Source organism: Hesperophylax consimilis, chromosome 23, assembly GCF_061612785.1.
Source record: "Hesperophylax consimilis isolate HC1 chromosome 23, BYU_Hcon_1.0, whole genome shotgun sequence".
NCBI lineage: Eukaryota > Metazoa > Arthropoda > Insecta > Trichoptera > Limnephilidae > Hesperophylax > Hesperophylax consimilis.
The window spans coordinates 24,676,089-24,698,553 of record NC_142858.1 but is presented as its reverse complement, the minus strand read 5'-3'; positions in this window follow the sequence as shown (position 1 = coordinate 24,698,553).

Below are 22,465 nucleotides of genomic sequence, written 5' to 3'. Positions count from 1 at the left end.
ATAAAAGTCCGTCGGGCGTAAATACAAAAATAAATAACCCATGAATAGTACAATACTCTTTATTAGTAAATAAACTACGTTGTGATTCAATAGAGGTTGGAAATTTGCCTGAAGCATAGGTAAAGGAACCTTTTTTCATTGTGTGATAAATTATTATAATTTTTTTTTATTTTTTATTATTATATTTTTATAGTGACTTATTGCCCATCTCACTAGGTGTGGAACGATATATATAGATACATATTTATATATAACTTATTTATACATATAAGTTTACTGGAATGCACAAGATCTTTCATCCACTCTTGCCTATTAAACCGAAATCAAACGGTGTAAAAACTCCGCAGAAACGAAGACAATAACAACTCAAACCAAAGGCCGAGAACGAAACAAAAAGTAGTCGTCGAAACGCCGAGATCCAAACGGGGCGTGGGGAGGCCTGGGGGGACACAGTCACCTTTGGGCTTGGGTCAACTGACTAACTGACGAGGATGCAGCAAAACGGATTTAGATTCTTAAAAATATGCCTACTTGAGTTTTGAAATTCACTTCGATTCCACTCTTCAACACTTGCAAATGCTTGATTGAATATCGAGCCTCATTCGTATTAGCAGCACTCCTAAAAATATCAATTTCGGTTGGCACTCTAACTCCGGTTCAAGGAACTCAAACGTATGTTCAGACAAGCGATAAAGTACCTTAAATTTTCAGCACAAATTTCTAAGATTTATTAACTTTAAACTGAATATTCCAATTCAAAATATTAACTATTTTCTTTTGATGAATCAACTTAACTTAATAACGCTATCAGATAGGCGGATCATCTCTGACCTTGTACTTTTAAATAAAATTATTAATAATTCCATTGACAACCCTGAAATTCTCGCCAAAATAAAATTTTACGTACCGACTAGAAATACGAGGCAAAGTGCTACATTTTTCTATGACAATTTTAAAACCAACTATGAAGCTCATACTCCTATAAATAGACTACATCATTTTGGCAATAAATTTGGGAATATTGTAGACATGCTTAAAGATTCCGTATTAGTTATAAAATACATGACGCCAACGGGACTCGAACCCGTGTCCATTCGATTTCCGGTCGAAAGCTCTGACCACTGAGCTAAAATGTAACAAGCAGTAATTGTTGAATGAAACACTAGCATATATTGAATAATTTCGCGGGTAAGAGATAAGCCTCCATAGCTCAGTGGTCAGAGCTTTCGACCGGAAATCGAATGGACACGGGTTCGAGTCCCGATGGCGTCATGTATTTTTTATCAGGAGATTTTTTCAATGTGGATGAGTGTTTCAGGCGAACAATTATTGCTTATAAAAATAATTGTTATCCTTTGTGCTATGCATAAATAAAATCTTGTCTTAAAAACATTAATATTCGTTGATATTCGTGTTCCGATCACTTGGAACCGATTGCTTTTGTTATCGCTTCAAAGACGGTATTATTTCTCTGCAATGTAATCGATTAAAACGCCTAAAGCTACGATCGATGCAACACCTTCCCCGTATCTCTTCCATCGCCGCCGCGGCCCGTGGTCCCCGGCCCGCTTGATAATATACGGGCCGGGTCGGGGAAATGATCCGACTATTCCACTAATTCTACACAATATTCTAAGAAGCCGCCATTTGTCTGGGTCGGCGCCGACCCTTATACCGTGTACAGGTTTTATGAATGGACGGGAAATGTGTCGCCAGGCCGGAGGTAACCACGGATTGGGCGAATCAACTTTGAAACTATGAAAAAATTTCTAATATAATGTTATTTTTGTCGTAAGTTTCAAAGAATTAGTGGAACGTACTTTTTTTGTGCTTAGATTTCCAAAAGTAAAACCTTATTTCAAACTGATGCATACCCATACCCAGTAAATTTTAATTTAATAAGTGATAAGTGTGTAACGATTTGAAACTACTCGCCCCGTTGTCAAGCGCTTGGAAGAACTAATTAACTCAAGAAGCGTGCAATTGTGAACACAGCCACGGCCGGGTACTTAATCATAGACATCTGAGATTGCAAGCCAGTTCTAGGGAATTCGGACAACTGTCAGGACGTACGTCACGGAACAGATTCCAGAGAGATTTGCGCCATTAAAAACGTGAGCGATTGTCATCATGCTAATTAGATTTTACAAAATGGTTTACTTTAAATAATATAAATTTGTTCTTCACAAGATATTTGGGAAGAGCTGGCGCCCTATATAATCAAGCAGGATTAATATTTGAGATGTGAAACTTATCCTTTTAATTTTTACTACCCGCAGATTAACATTTTAGTATTGTATCTTCGCATCACTAGTCAGATTTTGTTTAACGATCTGAACATGCCCTGATCTTAATAATGAACGTAGAGTCTCTTGCTATTTAACTTGATATTAATGTAATTTAATAGATGAGTATTTTGATAATTAAACTCAATAAATTTTGTTCTCAGCATTCACGCAATTCTTTGATTTCTGATTCCCTTATTTAATATTGTGCAACACATGAGTTTTATGTTTACACACTTTTCAGAAATTACACACCAATAAATCTCGGTACATTTGGCGCCCAATGTGGTACCTAAAGAGTCTAGGAAAGATATAATAACACAATATCATGTACCTCCTTCGTGTGCTCATTTTGGTATTATGAAGACTTTGAATAGAATTAGTCAGAAATATTACTGGCCGAAGATGGCGACCGACGTAAAATCATTCATTAGCAAATGTCACACTTGCTTGGGTCATAAGAGTACGAATCAGTTACCACCAGGTCTAATGGGTGATCCCAAATTGGTTCAACGTCCTTGGCAAATGATTGCCACAGATTTATTAGGTCCTTTCCCCAGCTCCTACAAAAAAGGCTATACATATTTGTTAGTAATCTCTGACTTCTTTACAAAATACTCTAAACTTTTCCCATTAAGAAAAGCTACTGGAAAGAATATTGTTGAGATCATGGAAAATGAGATATTTTACAAGTTTGGGGTGCCTGATACAATAATTCTGGATAATGGTCCCCAATATATTTCAAAAGACATGAAAGCGTTAGTTAGCAAGTTTCATATAAGACACCTCTTTTACAACTGTAGATACCATCCGCAAAATAATCCGGTTGAAAGGATTAACAGAGTGTTAGTGTCTGCTATTAGCTCGTACGTCGGTGGTGATCATCGGAGATGGGCAGATTGTCTACATGAAATTGAACTAGCTATTAACACGGCAGTACATGAGGTAACCGGATATACTCCCTTTTTCTTGAACTTTGGTAGGGAAATTATTATTTCAGGAAACGACTACAAGTCTTCAGACTTCAACCCCGAAGATATCAGATTTGCCGCACGGGATTCTTGGGCTTCGGATTTGGACGAATTGAACGATATTTTTTCACAGGTTCGTACGTCTCTAAGGCAGTCGTATGAAAAGAACAAAACTCAGTATAATCTACGTCGTAGGGACATACAATATGAAATTGGTGACATCGTTTGGCGCCGATCGTTCGTTCTTTCAGACGCTAGTAAGTATTTTTCAGCGAAATTAGCTCCCAAGTTTATTCGCAGCAAAGTCATTAAGAAATTGTCTCCAGTTGCTTACATTTTAGCTGATTTAAATGGAAAACCTGTGGGAACCTTTCACATTAAGGATATAATCAAACATGAAATCTCAGATTAACGTCGTGTAGGTCAGGAGGGTATTTTAATTATTTTATATACTTTTGTTTCCATTATGCGCAATAGTGGAAGCGATTAAAAGATTCCATTTAACGTGAGAGCATGACTAAAACTTATGTTCTCACATTGAATGCAATTTTATATTTGTTTATGATGTTATTTTGTTTGTCCGTGTCCAGGTATTACTAATATATGTATTTTGCTATTTTTATACTTGTTCAGTGTGCAAGGGTGACCTACCCTTACCCTTGCGCATTGAATGTGTGCATATGAATGTACATAATACTAAATTTTGTAAATTTATATATTCAAGTCATCAAATATTAAGTTTGGATGTGTATGAGTACATTGTACATCCATTTGGGATTTTGATGATTTTCATATGTACTTTTATAATATTCATTTTGAAATGGTTATGTAATTAACTGTTTTCAAGATGCGCTTGCTAGTCCGGAATGGTGGGCGTATCTTCAAGATAGTTTATAGTAGAATACGGTTGGGTTTTGTGTTTCGTTGTCTTGTTCTGTTTCTTTGTCTTGTTCTGTTTCATTATGCTATTATTAATAAGTTTTTTATGCCCTTTGGGGATGTTACATACTATAAGCTGGAGAAATAGTGCATTTTCAATTGCATGTGGTACAATACCGTGCCTATATTTATCAAATTATTAATGTTAATTTGGGTTATCCCATTCATTAATCTATAGTATCAAATGAGTATGTATATTCCTTGCAGGATCTGCTGGATATTGGTTACAATTTTCTTATAATAGATTAAATGATTTATAGTTAGTACTATTTATTATGTTGCTTTGAGTTAGAAGGCAAACCGAAGAGTTCATTAAGAATCTTTGGCATTGGGTTACTATTTTCATCACATGATAGCAATCAGATGCTTAGAATATCTATTTAGTAACTTTAGGAAGTTATGAAACCCTGCCAACGGTTTTCTATGTAATTTCTTTTGGTAGTGCTTATTTTATCCATTTGGGTTTTTTTTTCTTTTTGGATTCACATTTTATGTTGTTTTTTATCTTTACAAATTAGAATAAAAATAAATATAAATTAATTAAATAGAGAGATTTGAAATCCTCAACACAAAAAAATGCATGTGGCATATGCCAACGTCGGTTTACTTTTAATTTTATTTTAAAGATAATAAAGCTTCCTTCTTCGGGTTGCGGGGGCCATTCTTGAGCTCGGAATGACCTCAACAAGTCGAACTAGCATTCGATAATTCAATCAATACCTTGTTCTTGATCGAATCATGGAATGTTAATTGGTTCTTTATTCTTAGAGATTTACAAAATAGAATAAGAATAATTCAATCTTACTGCTAATTTCATCATCGGATTACATTTTAACTGAAAATTTAAATTTTGATTTATACTATACTACAATGGGGTATTACAGAATTTGTTTATTCACAAGCTAATTTATGTCTCAAATTTTATCAATATCAAAAACAAAACTTATTTTCACTCAGATCTATAGGAAAGATAATAATGTTCATCTTCATATAGAAATCTTAATATCTATTTCACAGTTAACAGCTTAAATTTTTAAACTTTGAAATAACTTGTTAGTAAAATTAAAATAAAATTTATTTATAAAGATATTTAAAATATCATTCTATTTTAGAGGAGTGACATCTAGGTGGGCTGTTTTGAAACTTCAATTTATAACTTTATAACTAAACAATCAGTTCTAACTTAAATTTTTTTCTAATTTTCATCAGTAAACCATTTTATAGTATAGCTTAGTCTTCGCAACATCAAGAATTAACATCAACGTTAAATCGCAATCATCACTACAAATTCAAGACCTTAACATATACTGCCCGGTGGAATTCATTGCTGCTTTTGGCCAAAACAATTACAATCTACATGGAAGGAAGAACTTCATATTCATATGGACATCTTTATACAAAATGGACCTGTCACCTGCACTGGACAATATCAAGAAGACTATCAAAATTGAACTTCAACTTTCTTCTTCTACATTGATCTTCGGCTTTCATCTGTACACTCTTTGGATGCTCATCCCAGCAGTTTCAAAATTCATCATGGCCAGATTAGGAGGAGGAGTTTCGCCTTCATACAATCACCAAACAAACCTCTAAGCTGATAATCACCACTTCTGCCTTCAAGACCTGGACCCTGTACGTGACCTTCATATTGGATACAAATTACCTGGTTTCAAGGATACATTCTGAAATCAATTCTTCCAGAGCATATCACCTATTGGCATGATCAGCAAGCTTCCTGTCTTGAGATGTGTAAAGGCGCCAGGAGGGCCTCAAATTTCCTTGGAAATTTTTTTTGGAGGGAAGGGAGTAATGTAACGATTTGAAACTACTCGCCCCGTTGTCAAGCGCTTGGAAGAACTAATTAACTCAAGAAGCGTGCAATTGTGAACACAGCCACGGCCGGGTACTTAATCATAGACATCTGAGATTGCAAGCCAGTTCTAGGGAATTCGGACAACTGTCAGGACGTACGTCACGGAACAGATTCCAGAGAGATTTGCGCCATTAAAAACGTGAGCGATTGTCATCATGCTAATTAGATTTTACAAAATGGTTTACTTTAAATAATATAAATTTGTTCTTCACAAGATATTTGGGAAGAGCTGGCGCCCTATATAATCAAGCAGGATTAATATTTGAGATGTGAAACTTATCCTTTTAATTTTTACTACCCGCAGATTAACATTTTAGTATTGTATCTTCGCATCACTAGTCAGATTTTGTTTAACGATCTGAACATGCCCTGATCTTAATAATGAACGTAGAGTCTCTTGCTATTTAACTTGATATTAATGTAATTTAATAGATGAGTATTTTGATAATTAAACTCAATAAATTTTGTTCTCAGCATTCACGCAATTCTTTGATTTCTGATTCCCTTATTTAATATTGTGCAACACATGAGTTTTATGTTTACACACTTTTCAGAAATTACACACCAATAAATCTCGGTACAAGTGTTGTAAAATTTCATGGTTGGTATATGTTGTGATCGTGCACATAATTGGTGAGGTATTTGCTGCATTAGTGTTGCTTGCTTTGATATTGTAAATAACTAAATATTTAAACATGCAGACCCGTGAAAAGTCACAGGAAATGTAGGATTCTAGGATTTGTGAAGCTGAAAGTATTTACAAAAAAAAATGTTTGCCTCAGGATAATCGAATCTTAGGAAAATTGAAAATTATGAAATTAATCCTCATTTGTCAAACATTTTAAAATGAGGAATACACATAGCAAATTATTAATTAATACTTAACATAATTTTCTTACAAACTTTACCGCTTGATTTGATTTATAGTTACTTATCAGTTCATTGAACTTGTAATTGAATAATTTAACATATCACTGAGGACAGGAATATTATTTCAAATTACGCACCCATGCATCGACATCCGAAATTAGTTTGTCCAATAATAAATTATATAAGTACCTACGTTTCTGTATCTGTTTGTACATAGTCATAAAATTCCTGGAAATTAATATTTGTACAGCGCCCGTGAACAAATAATCCAAAGATTTTTATCATTATTATTGGTAATCTCTCAGTCATCTGAAGCATCAAAAACTTTCGTAGGTACGTAAAAAAATACTTTATCTTTTTAGAATCTCTAGGTTATCAAAACTTTTTTCGATACAATTTGAGATTTTTACGGCCAAATTATTAATTTCGGAGTATTATGCCGTATAATTCCTTCTTTAGCCAACTAGTCTGCCCTTCAACACATTGCCCTGATGATGGGCACCGTAATGCTGTTCGAAACGTTGGCTAAAGAAGGAGTTAGCGCAAAATAACTTAAAAATCATTATAATATTCAAACATTGAAAACGGTCCTTACAATCCGACCGTCCCGTATTTTTCTCCTGGTCCATTGTCTCCGGAGGCTGTCGCTTTGGGGAACTATTCGGGACTTGTTCGCTTTTTGCCACGATTTTATTTGCTTCCACCTCATCTCTACAGACACTAAACTGACTAAACGGATACTTAATTACTGGACGAGGAGACAGCGCACGAGCGCCGCGCCGCCAAGCTATTCGTCGTTCGGAGCCACTGATCGTAGGACAAAAATATACCTCAATACCAAAATAATAATAATAATAATTTGGATGATTTTTACAACACTGTTTATGTGCAAAATCACCTCAAATATGCTGTACAAATTTACTTATCTTATTATTATTACATTATTCGAAATCTGTCTTATACCGAGGGGCGAATCACATTTAGGAAAGTGAATTCGGATCAAAACCTTGTACTGTAGTACCGCTAGCATAAAATTTGCTTTTCCTTTCCTAAACACGCTTATTAAAGAACATAAATATATATTATTATGTCCAATAATGTTCTAAATACTGTATATAAATTTCGCTAATAAACAATTAGTTAATGTTAATTAAGTGTTGATCTCAACCTTGGGAAAAGAATAAAACCGGAGTTGTTGTGACATTTGATTGTTTTATACACTTTTATCAACAAATCTTCAGTTTAATTGAACGAAATCTTTTTTGCTTCGAGGAGTCAAGTTTCCGTAATTTATTGATAGTTAGTTTTACATAGTTGTAATTTATAATCGAAATCTTATAACAAAAAACATGGTTATACGTATTACATAATTATTTTTTTTCGAAAATTCAATTTTTTGTATTAATAATTTTAGGAAAAACGCCGCACGTCCAAACTGAAATTTCATGAAAATCTTCATACAAAAAGTCGAATTTTCGGAAAAAAATAAAATATCGTTTTCAGCTACAACAACATTGATAATAGCATTTTTGTAATATTAGCACTCTAGTTCACCCAAAAGTCACGAGCCGCCACTGCTTACAAAAAACCAAAATATAGTTCCTGCTCTGATGGTCATGTGTAGGCGGATGATGAACGCTGTAAGGTTGTCATAAACAATAGCTTAAACACGAAATAATAACCCAAAATAATCAAGATAATACTCTTAGCCGTGAAAATCTGAAATCGTATTTCAGTGTGATGAAAAGTTTGTTTCTAGATTGCACTGAACTTTATTGGTAATCAGTTGGTACAAGTATTTTTTATTAATAAGTTATAGTTGGTACTTTTTTGAAAAATATTTTATTTTCAAATAAGTTTTAATAGTTAGTATGATGCCCATTTGTAGTATATCAGGTAATTTATTATGTCATCATGAAATTATTAGGTTATACCCACCAATGTAATATATCATTGAAGACAAATATGATACTAATAAATCAAAACGAAACATGAAACCAAACAAGACACAGAAAATTAAAAATATAAAGGTCACAACTAGGAATTGAACTGGGACAGGCATCTGAATAAATTACGATTAACAAACAAAGCTGTGATAACACAGCTTATCAAAGATATTATAATACTTATTTTCTATTATCTTTGGTCAAAATGGTCGGATGATTTAAGACGCCTGTCCCGGTAAAACAAGAGATCCTGGATTCAATTCCTAGTTGTGACTGTTATGTTTTTATTTTATTGTGTCTTGTTCTGTTTCATGTTTCATTTTGATTTAGTAGTATTATAGTTTTCTTCAATGAGATTACTATTGTTTGATACATTAAGGGACATGAAGAGGATTTGCGAGTTAATAAAAAAAACATCAAAACGTTTTCGCGAATAGTAATCCTTATAGTATTCGTATATAGTATCTGTCAAAGAATTTACATTTAAAAATGCAAAAATCAGTCATTTTAAATACATATAGGATTACGAAAGATGTTTTAAATATTTATATTGAGGGATCGGTAGGATTTATAGGTCCAGTTATAAGTTCTACCGAGCCGAACCCTCTGAAAATATCTGGAGTCATTGAATTATTTTCCCATTTGATCTCTGGTGAGTTGACGTGTTGTTCTTGTATTGTTTTGTATTTATTTTGCTTATATAATGCACTTGCATAATGTGGATTGACAAGATGATCATTTTTGGAAAAGTATGTGGAAGGTTTTAGTTTTTCCTGTGGGGAAGATTTAACCCGGACATAAAGTTTGAAAAAAACACAAAATTATTATAATTAAATCTGTTTGAAATTTGTTGAATCTTCAACAAGGTAATTATTATTATTATTATTAATAATAATCCTGCCGAGAGTTGTAAATTATTTAGAAACTTGACCAACTTGAACGAGAAGTTGCATTTTCACTCTGTACGTAACCAACGTAGCCATTTTTATACATTCGCGATAAATTGCAAAGAAAAGTTTATACACGTTCACGCTTCAAGGATTTTCTCACAATGTTTATGAGCGCCGTCCAAAGAATGGAGTTGTATACCGAACTACTTATAATTTATATGAGAGCAGAATCAATTAACGTGAGCTTTTTAATAGTCGCTGCTGTTCCAAGCTGTCTGTTTCCAATGAAACGTAACTCCTTTTCACACAATTGTAAAAATAAACCTAAATGACTTAATCAACAAGGCAGTATTGATAGATGTGATGCTACACATTGTGTTCTTTTGATCTAATAAGTGTCGCTTTCCCAATCTCAAATATATTTCCTTTCAATTTCTTAAGCCATTTTAAGAAATACAAATGTGTTAATACGACACAAGACTCTAATAATGGGGCTTGCTCGAATCTCACATTTTACTTATTTCTGATAAACGCATTACCAAAATCTCAAATATTTCTAGAGGGATCCCTACGGATGTAAGTTATTTATATTTAAGATGAATAAAAACAGGACATTACCATCTAAGTATTTTACGTAAAATGGTTTGAAATTTTTTTGAAATCATTTATTGATGTATTATTAACTTCCCAAAGGATCTCTCTAGAAACATTTTAGATTTTACTAATACGTTCATCAGAAATAATTAAAATAAACCCTCACGAACAGATCGATTTTCTAGGCCTGCCAAGGTAAAGTCGACCATAGGTCCGTCCAATATATCAGGGCCGCGCGTTTCATATTTTTTTGCACTGCTTCACTTACGTCGTTAATATTCTTTATGTATTTAAATTTAATATAATCACTATTAATTAATTACTATTTGAAATTTTTTTCTGCAGAAGGGATTATATCTGTATCCTGAATACGGATTGGACTGAAATCAAGGAGAGCTTGCCTTCCGGGGGAAGCTATCCACATAAATCCTGTCTTTGTCGGATTAAGTTTATTGACAGACATCCAACTTAAGACTGTGTTAATGAGGCTAACCAACTCGTGTAACCAACGCTAACAAAATCGAGTCAAAGCCAGCTGAGCGAATGAGTTGTTCAAGACGATTCGTATAGAAAATGAAGAGAATGGGGCCTAGGACAGAACCCTGGGGAACTCCAAATTCGATGGGAATTTTAGGTGATGTACATTTATTGAAAAGAGAGGCTACTCGTCCAGATAGGTACGACGTCATCCATTTGTAGTGTATCACCTCGAACGCCAAATTTGGTTTCAAGCACATTTAATAAAATACTATGATCTACTGTGTCAAATTCCACACTCATGTAAATAACAGATATCAAACCCAACTTACCTGCTTCTTGAAGACATTGTTTTAAGAGCCAGGTGCTGCAAAAGTGGTGAAGTTACCAAGAGAGGAATTATTGCTGCGACATAAGGCTATCCTACCCCACTGAAGGACCGAATTTTTTCAACTTTACTTCTAAAATATGTCGCGAGATTATCCGCTTCAAGAGAGGATCAACCTTGATATTGCTCTCTCTACATAAAGTCTTCATATTTTGCCTTAGTTTTCGAGGGTCCTTTTCTGACTGAATTCAAATTCATTACTCACACCAAACGTTTGAGTTTTTCTGCGTTATTTCTTACTTGAAAGCATTTTGCTTCGCAATCCAAAGTTGCCGATTGCTAAAAGTCGGGTTTCATTCAACCTCTCAAATTTCCGTATTTCCCTTTTCTTCTTGAGACATTCAGCTTCGAACCATTTGCAGCAATTTCGAATGCTGCAGACCTTCTCTGTGAAAGGAGCATTTTTCTCAAGTAATGCCAGTAGCGTAGAATCAACAACTCTTCTAGTTGTTACATCATAATGTCCTATATTACATAGACATAAATTAGTGAAAAGAAAAGGATACTACAAGAAGTATACTTAAAGATACAGTTAAGAAGAATTAGAATAAATCAAAATAGAAACAGATGATAATTAAAGCAAGTTTTTTAAACATCAAAGACCATACAACAAGTGTCTATTTAGTAGATCTAAAAGCATAATATCCATGCTAATTGGTTTGGGTTGAGTATTTTTTGGAAAAAAGAGAAGTTGTGTACCTTCAGTTTTTATCCATGTATTGTATTATATTTAACTCTATCACGTACGCAACGGGATAAGTTGTAAAGATTTTAAATTAAAGTGAAGATAGAATTATCAGTTGTTAATCACCATTTTGTTGGGAATGGTTGTATAATATATCTATATGTATAGAACGGTCAAGCTTAGTAAAGCAATTAAATATGAATTCCATCAATATATTTATTGTTTTCGATATGTTGTTCAACACAAAGTTGACCCAACTTTGTTTGGCATTAATAATTCAAATCAACACAATTGTAAGCTTTTCACCACTCATATAAAAGTACGGCTTAATGCAAACAAGGAAATAAAAATATTATTGCAACGTGGGTAAAATATTTAGATTTGTTCATATGAAGAAGATATGTGAGATTATCTGTTGTTTTACCGGGACAGGCGTCTTAACCAACTTGACCAGTGGGACCTATTTATTTATTGATAACCAAACGTTATATGTGTCGATCTCATATTTCTAATTGAGAATTAACAATATTAACTTGCAACTAATTTTTCCCATATTTTTGGCATTTACTTTTTAAATTGAAACTAAGTTTCCTATGAAATTGGTTTGTAATCTAGATAGTGTATCGGTTAAACATTTCCGATTTTTATTTATATAGGATACCTTGACTTTATAAAAGTCTAAATGAATTTTCAGAAACAATCTTTTAACTTATATACAATGGATATTATATTTTTTATTTGTATGTTACGTATTAATGTACATTATTTCAAATCTCTACGCGTTTCTCACAGAATGTTGGTACTTCAAAACAGTTTTGCGATTAGCCCAGTCAGTCATTTGTGACAATTCGTACAAAGGAATTATATTAATTCGATTCGTTATTCCATTCATAACAAATGAGCTTAAATCATACGCCGCTGACAAAAGATTATTTTTCATAATACCTTTTGTGTTCATGTGCCAATAATAAGACCCCTCTTTGTGTACCCGGTGCCACAATCATTAATCCGTTATCTAAACTAAACTACAGAAAAGGACATAGTAAAAATACAGAAAAGGACACAGTGGAATTTAATAATGTACCTTGACAAAACAGTTTAAGGAACAACATCACGGTTAAATGGCGGGTTGGACAATGCGTTATTGATATTATTTTTTAAATGTGTAGGTTATTTGGAAACACGAATATAATAAGTGGACGACATCTTGCTTTGTTCGTTTTATGGCTATTCAAATCAATATCGTCCTTAGATTCGTTCTGGTGGTCGTCAATGATGCTAATTCCTTTAAGGATAATGCTTAACCCTTTACCGTTGAACGCACATCACCTGGGCACATCTGCAACAAGAATAATAATAATATATTATTTGCTCTGTTGTTAACGTCTCTCTCTGTTACATGAATTATATCTTTGAAAGGGATTGCAATGTGGTATCGATTATGATTGTTACAAACTTTGATCATAAGTAAATTTGTGGAAAGGCAGCATTGCACATGCACGATTGTGCATATTTCAAATGCAGTCCTACACATATGTGATGTACGTCGCAAGTGTAGCAACTAGATTTCCAGAAGTCATAAATCTGGTGTTTGTACTTCATTTGAAAGAACGTCCAGCAAAAGAGTCACATCTCAAACTGACGTGGATAATATAGTGTAAAAATATAAGAATAATCACTTCTTCTATAATTGCAAAAATATTTTGTATTCTCATTTTAAATTAAATTAATGTAACCAATTCTGTTTACACCACTATTTTTAATGTGAATTGCCAACATGTTTCAAAATCAAAGGTTTCTTCATTAGGATTCAAATCCGAGGGCAAAATGCACAAGCTTCGGGAGGTGATTCTATGACAATAGAAGTAAGCAAGGTGAATATTTATATTTCAAATTCCATTGTTTTTTTTTTCATTAAAGAATAATTATTTTTCCACAGAACAGGTCAACTTATTTACCTGAAAACTACCTTAAAACGTTGAAATATTGAAAATAGTTGTAATTCTTTTTATTTTGTATAATCACTAAAAATTACCTGCGCAAAGAAGTTAGCGTAATTTACCCCCGGACAAACAAAAAATATTACCATCAACGGCGATCAATGTTTATTATTTAAAAATATATATATATAAAATAAACTTTAAATAAAACTCTATTTTTTATTTGTATTTATAACACAAACTTTTGCTAATTAAAATTTCACATTCTTCTCCATTCTGACATATCTTAATTTTTTTTAGTATTTTAATGAAGAATTATTTGGTTTTGAAACATGTTGATAATATTTACTAAAAATAGTGGTATAAACAAAGTTTATGAGTTTTATATAAATTTGAGTATTTTCGGAAAATATTTACTAAGGACGGGTTGTTTCGGAGAATTTGAACAATTCATCAAATTTCAACATTAATTTTCGGGTTCTGTGAAAGTCCTATTCAAGTTCTGTTATTATATCATTGTAGGCTAGTTGCTTGACAAAACTGAAATAAAAACAGAACTTGAAAAAATCTTTCACACGTTTCAACGTTCATTTTCAAGTTGTGTGAAAGATTTTTTCAAGTTCTGTTTTTATTTCAGTTTTGTCAAGCAACTAGCCTACAATGATATAATAACAGAACTTGAATAGGACTTTCACAGAACCCGAAAATTAATGTTGAAATTTGATGAATTATTCAAATTCTCCGAAACAACCCGTCCTAAATCTCCACTGGGATGAGAGTCCGTGTAAATAATAACAGCATGCAGAATAAAAGTCGTACGGTAGTAATTTCATAATAAGTATGTGAAAATATTGATTTGATTTATTACGTACCTACAATCTACATGTAAACATTATATTGTGCAAATACAATGGCCTTTGAGGTGATTTCAAATCATCCAAACATTATTATTATTATGTATTTAAAAAAATATACTATAGGCGTATACACAATAGTAATGCAATTAGGCCCTGTTAGAAGTTCTACCGAGCCGAACCCTCTGATATGAAAATATCTGGAGTCGGTGAATTATTTTCCCATTTGATCTCTGGTGAGTTGACGTGTTGTTCTTGTATTGTTTTGTATTTATTTTGCTTATATAATGCACTTGCATAGTGTTGATTGACTAGATGATCATTTGTGGAAAAGTGTGTGGAAGGGTTTAGTTTTTCCTATGGGGAAGATTTAACCCGGATATAAAATCGGAAGTTAACTATTTAATTAATACTAATAATAACTAATTAATTTCAAATTGTATTAACTTGACTGGTCATATTTTGACATTCGACAGTGTAGTTGGGGGTTGGGGGAGTGAGTGAAATATGTGCTTGTTTATATTATTGTTTATTAGCTGACGTGTACCCAGCCTTGCTTGGGGTTACGAATGTTTTGGAGTAAAGTTTTAAGGTTGTGAACTCGAGTGTACCTAAAAACTGGTAGTATTTTAATGTGGAAATAATAGTGTTGAATTTTTATGAGTATTTATTTGACTTACCGTGCGGGCGTCCTGGATATCTTCTACCATTCGCTTCCACGTCATACATTCTCCTTACACCCCTTTCATCGATCATCAGCTACGCCTCATTTTACCTCAAATAATTTATTTCCTTCACTTCTTCCTCGAACATCCTCGACTTTTTTCTATCATTCACTTTACTTATTGAAATACACATTGTTACTGTTAAACAACTACATTATATTGACTGTAATTCAACTCCTTATCTCATTCCAATGCAGAATAATGCGTTAAGAGGAAGCTACAAGCCAAAGATGTGTATATTCTTGGTATACCTTATATTGTAGGTAATAGGCATTAAAATCGCTTGACAAACGGAGTCTAGAAACGTTCGATTTCTAGCACGAAACTTGTTTTAATTTATTTTGTAAATAATTTTACAAGAAAGCAAAAAAGTTAATCAAGTGAAACTATCAAAAATAATCTTAGCTATAATACTGTATTTTTAAAAAGTTTTTTCCTTGTTCATACAATTCTAATGAAAAAATATTTTTTTTAGTAGTTTACATTTATATTTTTTACTCAATTACTCAAGCACAACGATAGGAAAACCTTCAATTTATATAAAGCATATTTTTTGGTGTTCATAATGTTTACCAATTCGTTACAACGATTAATCAAAAGTCTTAAGTCTTCATCAGCTATCCCTGGCACTATTTATTTAAAAAACAAAAATTTTGTTTTTTTTATTTGGTACAATATTTTTTACATTTCAAAGTTTTCCAGTAATGTTGGCCTCACTGGGTGGCTTGCTTGTGCTGAGGCCTTCATTTTATAATATGAAAATATAATCTTCGTAATACATTTAAACAGAAAATAATACGTTTAAAATAAAATCTTGTGTGTTTGTGAGTGATGTGTGTTTATAATGGTTTTGTGTGTTACGTTTAGGTTTTATTTTTATTTTATGCTATGACATTTTGGTAATATTGTTTTTTTCGTTCTTTAATCCATTTTGTAATTTTGTGTGTGAATTTATTTTTATTTTCCTCAATTTTGATTACAAGTTTTACAGCAGGAAGAATAAACTTTTGAAATTTTCTGCGAAATCGGTTCAGTAGTTTTGAAGTGTAAAGGGCACAAACATACTGACATTGCCTTTTATTTATATAGATTAGTCCCGCAATATCGGCAGACGATGGGACTCAAAGGAGCGAGTTGGAACATTCGCGGAACTTCCTGTTCTCGTACCGAACCTACTGAAATAATATCAAACTCCTTAGAATTTCGAGAACTAGTAAAGAAAACTAAACTGAGCGGCTCATAATGCGTGGCTTCCTCTTGTTCATTCATTTCCTTCGCTTCTCGGAAGTCATACTTTAAAGAACGAAGAGGATTGGCATCCATAATAATAAATAATTGTTTTTTGACATATGAAGTAATTATAACTAACTAACTAACCATCAAGCCGTTTTCCTACAGGGGTAGGACCGCCAAGCAACTCGGTTTTGGCACACACTCCTTGCCTCAGTGACATTCATACATACTCTTCAGTTATTCTGACCTTAAAATAGCCCGACTTAAGTATCTGGTTCACTTGAACGTGCCATGTTTTCTTCGTGCGTCTCCGACTTATTCCACCATTATCATTTGCGTCATATATTCAACTTATAATTATGATTGTTACAAGTACGTTGTTCGTGTTTTTTTGCCCATTACGAACGAATCAGAATTCAGGTATTTTCTGATAATACCTAAATTATAATCTAATGAGAAAAATGATCCTGTTAAAGAAGTGACAACATGCCAACTTCCTAATAAAACATTAGTCATTCAGAACATATCGATAACACGTGTTCGTTTCCTTATACATATCATGACAGAATATGACAATATCATTATGTCAATATCAATATCATATTCTATGAAGGCCTCAGCACGGGCAAGCCACCAAGTGAAGCTTACATTACTGGAAGACTTAAAATGTAAAAAATATTGTACCAAATAAAAATAAAAAATAAAATATCAGTATTTATATGAACACGTGTTCCGCCGTCCTCACAAAACATTCGCTTTTGACTCTTATGTGTTAAGAACTCTTTCAATTCATTGGTTATAGGCCAGATTTTTAATAAATTAACAGTATTTCATAACAGTAAGTTTCCTCCGTGTAATATTGTATTTAAGATTACTATTTTTTACTGAAAATCTTACTGAAAAGAGATGTACCGATTGGGCTTGTTAGGTGTGCCCGAAATTTCAAATACTTATCAAATTACACAAATGGGAAAATAACTTTCTTTGTTTTACTTATCTCTTAATCTATCTGGAGGCTAAGATTTTTCTTGTGTAATATGGCGAATTCTTTCGAATAAGTACTTATAAATCATTTTTTTCGGTAAAGACACTAAAACTATTGTAAAATGTGTGACATATCTAGAAAGCTTTTTTTTCTGCTATTACTTGAGGTATTTTATGAAGAACACCTTTTGGCGCTCCTAAGGGGGCAAAACCGACTTTTGCGTAGCAAAGATTGGACTACGCTCTTGCGTGTAAAGACGCTTCCTTCTACTATCCTCGTTGGCTCTTTCCGCCCAGCCGCCAAAACTATGTGCGCGGAAGGCCGATTATAACTACATTAGATGCAGTATTCTCAAGATATATTGATAACATTACGTCTAAGACTTTTGTCACATGTATCAGTATTATTAGCCAATTGTCACTTTATTGCCATCGCAAACAGCATCGACTGCTACTATTACTGGAATAATGGAAGAAACAAGTGATGATACAACTTAAACGCATTGTCTTTATATTTGTAATTTGCATTTATTATATGAAATGTATGTAAAGACTTGTTTACTTTAATTTTAACCTTTTTGATGAAAATCAATTTCATATCTGCCACACATCTCGTGATTGCTATTTTTTTAATTGTTATTTTATTTTTAACGGTTTGTTTTGCATTATGTCAACATCGTCCAAGGTTCTTCCGTCTTCGATTCCAGGTTCCATACTCCATCTCAGAAGTTCCATTGCATCGTGTCCTTTGACAGAGGGAATGACTATTATTATTTAGCATCCAGCGCCCCCCTTGCTCCCGCGCCGCAGCTGCGGATGCAAGCCATAAACACAGAACACGTTTGATATGCAAATTACGTAAAGCGATATATTTCTTGCGCCGACCATGCATCAGCGACCCGTGAGCCGCACCATGAAATATTTATGACAATGCGCGCGCACTGAGAGAAATGATTGCGTTTAGAACGATGCTGCTCGGTGAACATTATCTGATTGCTAAGCAGCTATTTTGGAGTAGTGTGACCTGATTATTTCTGTGTATTTTTTAACCTTTTTGTATGGTCAATTAGAACAGTACACCTTGACAGATTTCTGATAATTTTTTTTTATGCAAGAAAGGCAAAAGACTGCTCCCAACCACACGGAGCCTCAATGAGACTTTGGCATCCACGTTGTGACGTTGAATATAGTTGTGTGAGAGAGATGGGAAAGATAAAGGTGGGGAAGTGCCTGACTATTCAGAGCTGGTCACCAAACACGGGTAAAGCCATTTTAAGCCACGTTTTTTTGATAATAATAATAAATTTTAAAATAAAACAAATTAATAAAATAAAATTTACTTAGGCGCGTCATAATTTAAGCTTGTTACCTCGGAATTCATGGCCAAAGGCTGTAGATTTTTATTTTTTAAAAATGAAGGTTATATTTTTAACATTAATTTAAACGACTACAGTGCATTTTATCATACCGCTGGTATCGCCATACACCAGATGTATCGCCGAAAATGCAATGAAATCTCAATCGCCCAGTTAGCGGAGGTCCAGAAGTTTAAATCACGGTGTCGGCAATAAATATATCCCTCACACGGTGGTTGTATTTCGAAATAAAATTAAAATTTTAATATATTTTCTTACAATGACTTCATCTTTTTGCAAGAGAAAGCCTTTTTCGATTGTATTTAAAAAAAAACAGCTGCCAGCAATAAATCATTTTACAAAAATAGAAATAAATGTTAACTGCTAATAAACGCTGAAGCACCGAAGACATCGGGACCACCCTAATGCTTGGAGGTTGGCCAAATAAAGTAAGAACTGTTTTTTCCTGCTAAGATTATGTATGACCTTGTATAATGTACTTACAAAAAATAACAATTCTTTTAATAATTAATTGCTTAGTTTAAATTGATATTTGCATATGAACACTAAAATCCAGTTGTTTCACAGTACTTGAACTTTTCATTAAAATTTCAAAGTTTATGTTCAAGCTCTATAAAAGTTCAATTTCAGTTCTGTGAAACAATTGGCCCATGGGTACCTTTAATTACAATTAAAACATAATAATTTGATAACTAAGTTATACGACTAAAATTTGCACAGCAGGCCATAGAAACAAAAAAATAACTAATAACTAGTTTCATAAAATATGTTTAATCCTTTTTGTAAGTTTTTTTTGTTGTTTGTTTTTGGGGTGTTATGCCGTGTTGCGCTAACTCCTTCTTTAGCCGACGATGTGTTCACATCTTCGGATCTACCGGATCTGCCCTGATGATGGACACTGCAACGCTGTCCGAAACGTCGGCTAAAGAAGGAGTTAGCGCAACACGGCATAACACCCCAAAAACAAACAACAAAAATGCTTTTGGCCGTGAGAATCTAAAAACATACCTTTTTGTAAGTTCTTTCGGTATTATGAAAAATATCTGCTACTTCTGCATATTGGTTACCTAAGAATTTATGATCGATTTGGTATTGACGGTATTGTTGTAGTGAATGATATTTTTAGTTCGTGTGAATATTAAAACATGAAATGAGATCAGTTGCACTAGTGCAGAGCATTCAGTCAATAAGGGAATTAATGATTTTAAAAAGAAAAATGACATCAGATACCAATCTTCTGATGGACAGCTTCATTAATTTTAGATTTTTCACTAGACAATTATAGTTTATATTTTCAATAGGAGCATTAAGTTTATATATTGTATGTCACAGAACAGAAGTTGAACAGAAGTATTTTAACTTTGAAATTTGATGAATTGTGTGGTCGATATATCGAGTATTATTCAAGTTCTGTGAAACAACTAACCTTTAAATTTTGTTGATGTTGCAAAAATTGAGAAAATTGGTCTTCATTAGTTGTTTTTTTTTTCTTTGTAGGTCAATTTAGATTTTGTAAACGTTGAAGTGGAGCAAAGCACAAATAAAGTTGAGCAACACTGCACTAAACCATCAAAGAAATGTTCATTCAACCGAGTCCACCCCATGGATCGGAGATCGGCCACACAGAGAAAGGACCGCTTTCACCTGCTAAGAGTGTGTGATTTTTTTTAGTAAGTTATTAAGCGGAACGACCAACGATATTGCACTGCTTAAGTTGCGGATTTGCCAAGTTTTATAGCGGAAAGTAAAGGCGAACCGCACCGTTAACCCCTCTACAAAACTAACCAAAATATGGCGGATCCAGCCAAAACGCTAAATCTCGATTATCGCGGATTTTACATTTACCGCTTACTTTTCAAGGTACAATCTTAAATATTATTATAAATGAGGTTTAGTGTGAGGCTAAATTATTTTATGTAGTGTTAAGAGAGACGACAAAGGGTGAACTTACATAATATAGAGTAGCGCGATCTCACCAACCTTTTTCTATATCAGACCATCGTCCAAATTAGCCATTAGCCCGCATTAATATTATTCTTTAAATCAGTGAATCAATCAATAAACTACATTAATAGAAGAACAGAATATCCACTAACCATTCAGATCTGCTCACCAAATTAAATATATATTATTATTATGTATCGCAAACATTCTATAAGTGTGTTTACGTACACATATTATATTCATTATTATTTATTAACATATGAACCCATATGTGCATCCTGTGATACAACTACAACTTCAGTGTGCCGTTTAGGAATGTAGAGCGAATCAACTGAGAAAGGGTGTAAGGAGAAGATATGACGCAAATTCGAATGATAGAAGGAATGTGTTTGGATGTAAAATGGCATCTTTCAAATTTTTCTACTACCTTTTCCTGTGATTTGATAAATCTTTTCCATTACAATTTTTTTTTGTTAGTTAATTAGTTTAGTTAATTTCATTAGTATTTTTTTTTGTTAGTTAATTATTTTAGTTAATTTCATTAGGATTTTTTTTGTTAGTTAATTAGTTTAGTTAATTTCATTAGTATTTTTATTTGTTAGTTCATTAGTTTAGTTAATTTCATTAGTATTTTTTTTGTAAGTTAATTAGTTTAGTTAATTTCATTAGTATTTTTTTGTTAGTTAATTAATTTAGTTAATTTCAACAGTATTTTTTTCGTGCGAACACAACATACATTTTACAACTTTTCTAGGAATATATTTTTTTCTTATGTTCATTATTTATTTCATGGTCATATTTTCTCGAAAAACATGATTCACAATGAAAAAAAATAAATGATTGAAATTTTTTAAAATTATTTTTCATATCATCTGAGTACACACATATCTAAATAGTATAAAACAAAGTCACTATCCAAGTCTGTCTGTTTGTGCGCTTAGTTCTTCTCAGCTATGCAACGGAATTCGATAGAGAATTTCTTCCTGAAGGTTTATATATATAATACATGGATATTATATTTATTGAAATTAGAGGAAAGTCAAGGAACGTCGGGTACACATCAGCTAGTAAATAAGAAAATATTTTTTTTTTTTCAAATCTAAGAAGTTTAAAGTATCCCTTACTATTACATCCCTTACATATTAATAACTAAACTATAGCCTCTATTCGGAATACGAAGAAAACATTACGAGAATAATTAAAAATGGTTTTCTTGTGAGTCATATCTCTCACAGTTTCACCAGCGATGCTATTTTTCAAACACGTTACCACCGCTTTAAGCGAGACGTAACCTTTTACGCGTACATGTTAAGTGTATTAACATTCTTCTTATATTATCATCCCGTCGTCATATTGAGCAATATTACGCGGCAAGACATCCAGCACAAGTTTTATCGTGGGGAGGTTATGCCCTTAACGATGTTTTATTTGTAGGAATAAGATTCGAAATTGGGCGGTACAAAATTTGACGCACATGTTAGGTTAAGTACA